Here is a 3,913-nt window from a genome sequence, read left to right on the forward strand (position 1 = left end):
AAAAACAATAATAGACAATTTAAGAAAATAAATTGTCATTACATAGCAGAATTGCATATATAATTAATTAATTAATATTTTAAATCTTATATATAATACTCCCTCAATCCCCGAATTATGTGTCTTACTTACTTTTAGCATGTATTTTAAGAGACGTGAAAAAAAAAACACTCTTTTACATTTTTACCTTCAAACACCCTGACAACTTTGCACTTTCCCATCTCATCTATACATTTCTTCATCTTTCTTCCGAAACAATTTCTTTACAGGTTGTTTGGTTGAATGTAATTTCCTTGCAATTGAATTGAAATTCGTTGAAGCCCTAAATTACATTATTTGGTTGGAGGGAACTATTTTATATATATATATATATATATATATATATATATATATATAGAGAGAGAGAGAGAGAGAGAGGCCACAAACTAACCATCCAAATGTAAAAATAGCATACAATTTTGCAAACTACAAATGATATTACAATCAAGGGATTGTAAAATGAGTTCTACTACATGCACTCTCAAATTATACTCCCTTATTTGTATTCCCTAAGATGGTAAATTAAAATTGGTTAGTTTCATCATATGGGTCCACAGAAAAATGTCTACAATCAAAAATATGTGAGAGGAAGTACAAATTGAGAGTATAAAATGAGAGTACACCAAGTATTTTCCTTGTAAAATTTTCTTACGTACTTTTCCTATGCCTGCAGGACAAAGATGCTCTAATGAAGCTGGTGACATTTGAAGCTGTTGAAGAAAAGGTGAAAAAGCGAGTGGCGAAGAAAGCTAGGGTGTTTGGGAGAGAAGTGACTCTCGACCATACAGATAATTCAACAGAAACCTACAAGGTTGATCCCCCACTAGTTTCTCGAGTTTATGAAGATTGGGTGATGCCCCTAACTAAAAAAGTTGAGATTGAGTACCTTTTGAGACGACTTGATGATTAAAATTTGGAAGAATAATCTACTATACTAATAAGAGCCTTAGACGTATGGGTAGAAAAAATGACATCAAATATTTATAATCAAATGAATGGCTCATATTGATTAGATTTTAATTTTTTTTTAAGATTTCCTAATTTATCCTTAATATATGATTATTCGTTAACTTTTTCGTTAAGTATGATCTTCTCCGTTAATTTTTATTAGTTCACCATTAATTTACTCATTGATTTCAATAAGAAAGATCTTAGGTTCGAACTCCATCCCAATCAAAGTTGGCATAATTAGTACTCTATTTTACTCTTCTTTTTTTTTTTTTTTTTTTTTTGCATTCTAGTACTCTATTTTACTCTTATTAAATTAAACAATAATTTAGTAGCTATAACAAAAATAATAAATATGCACTTCTTTAATTTATAAAGAAGATACCCACAGATTTAAACTACGTCTCAACTAAGGTAGGTTCGAACCCACTATCTCCCACATATGGGAGCAACCTAGTCCCATTATTGGACCACAAGGCCCTTGGTGTCAATAATGACTTTATTCAAAAAAAAATTATTCATTATCAATAAATTAAATAAGAGAAATAATTTCATTAGTTATATTGTCTTTATTTTTCTCCAATATAAAAATTTTTTACATTAAAATTCATCAATTGATTATACTCACTACATTGTCCCTACAATGTCTTTATTCAAACAAAAAAAAAATCTTTATCAATAAATTAATTAAGAGAAATAATTTTATTAGTTATATTGTCTTTATTTTTCTCTAATGTAAAAATTCTTTACATTCAAATTCATCAATTGATTATATTCACTAGATTTTCTATTATTTTCTGTGCCCTATTTTTTAATTAAATATCAAAGTTATAATACAAATTAATGTTATATATTTATTTACCAAGTATTTTATTAATACCATGAAAAAATTAAAAAATATATATATAATTAAGTCAATCAAATTAACTACTTGAGACATTTGTTGACAAAGAGACTAAGAGAGTATTAAAATAATAAAATCACACAACAAATTGAAGTGGAAAACTATCTCGCAATGTCCTTGTTTGGCAATCAGCAGTTAGCGGTTAGCGTTAGCGGATTTAACCAGCGAATTATATCAATTGTTGGTAAAAAGATATTAAAAAAAATTAACTGTTTAGATTAACATGTAAAATGACCTAAGGTAATAATAATAATAATAATAATAATAATAATAATAATAATAATAATAATAATAATAATAATAATAATAATAATAATAATAATAATAATAATATTATTATTATTTTATTATTATTATTATTATTATTATTATTATTATATAGTATTATTATTATTTTTATTATTTTTTTAAAAAATAAAAATGAAAATAATAATAATTTAATAAACGAAATAAAAATTAAAAAAAAAAAACATATGGAGAGTCTTAGTTTTGTGACTTTTCCCACATCGGTGGAAAAAGTGGCATGGGAACTTGAGGCTCCAATAAAAGGAGCATTAAGGCTACAATTTAAAAATTAAGATTGCCCATCCGTTGATGGGCCAAGCAGTGAGCCAGTGAAACTGCCTCTTGTTATTCAAGGAGTCGAAATGGCTCTACAATAAACTTTAATATATATATATATATATATATATATATATATATATATATATGTGTGTGTGTGTGTGGTGTGTGTGTGTGTGTGTGTGTGTGTGTGTGTGTGTGTGTTTGGGAAAATCATTCTAAAAGACGCTAAGTGAAAATATTGTAAATTGCAATGTTTGTATTTTCAGTGGCTTAGAACAAATTGTTGGCTCAAATTGTTAAATAACCAAACACTTTCTTTAGCATTTTGATCTTTGGGTTACATCATATTTACCAATCGTCCAATATCTTTGGGTTACATTATAATTAATTAAATTTTTACTACTTCATCTAAATTCCTTAAATTAGAAATTTCTTTATCCATAATAATTTATTCAACAATAATGGTTGAACTAAATGAACACTGAGACACCTAAAGGATTGGCACCGTTGAACACTGAGCAAAACACCTAAAGGATTGATACCGTTGATTCATTCATTGATCTTGTATATATGTGCATTAATTAAATATATTAGAACCCTTTGAAACAAAAATACTTTGTTACTATTTAAAAAAAGTTTAGTAACAATTATAATGAATCTCATATATTACATTGTATTCATATACTATGAGTTACATATTTTAACAAAAAAATTCGACATTAAATTACTCATATATGAACTTCTTATATATAATTTTGCATTGATATACTTTCAAATATTTATTTAATTATAAACATTGGAGATTAACTCATTCGCGCAATGCGGGTATAAAACTAGTTGTCATATATAAAGAATGATTGTTTAGGAACTTCGAAGGTTCTGTCCACTTTTTTTTGGATACTGTTGGAAGGGGGACACCCGAGGAAAGCCTCAAGCACTCAGAAGGCGCCATACTGGGTAGCCTCAAGCACTCAGAAGGTTCTGTCCACTTTAATTTGTCACTAATTTATTTTGCAAATATAATGGATTATCCAATCACAAAGACTTGTATATTCAATATATAATATTACCGGGTCAATTTTTGTGTATGTTTTGATTGACAAGATTTGACTTAAGTTATGTGCAATTTAATTTTTGGAAAATATGTATTTAGTTTATTGCTAGTTCGTAGTATATATAAATTAATATATTTAACATTAGATCAAATGTATTATTTATTTCAAAAATGTTTTTAAAAAGAAAAAAAAAAAAGAGTTAATTGACTAATGAATAATAAATCAAACAAGTAAAATATGATAAAGGAAGTATATAAGAAGTAGCTCCTTCAACTCCTCCTCCCTAATGCTTTAAAAGGTATTTGAACTTGTGTAAAAATATCCTTAATGTAATTTGAAATGGTCAACATAATAACAAACTAATTATAAAAATTGATAAAATGGAAGAGAAAAAAATATTCTT

General features: G+C 26.5%; 1 long non-coding RNA gene across 1 annotated transcript; it reads left to right on the forward strand.

Moving 5' to 3' along the window:
* The first annotated feature begins 3,289 nt into the window (after window positions 1-3,289).
* Window positions 3,290-3,502, forward strand: LOC109147199. The gene is made up of 2 exons (XR_002048592.1): window positions 3,290-3,331; window positions 3,434-3,502. It is a non-coding gene; the product is annotated as an uncharacterized LOC109147199 (long non-coding RNA).
* The last annotated feature ends 411 nt before the right edge of the window (window positions 3,503-3,913 follow it).

This window comes from Ipomoea nil, unplaced genomic scaffold, assembly GCF_001879475.1.
Source record: "Ipomoea nil cultivar Tokyo-kokei standard unplaced genomic scaffold, Asagao_1.1 scaffold0259, whole genome shotgun sequence".
In the NCBI taxonomy this organism is placed as follows: domain Eukaryota; kingdom Viridiplantae; phylum Streptophyta; class Magnoliopsida; order Solanales; family Convolvulaceae; genus Ipomoea; species Ipomoea nil.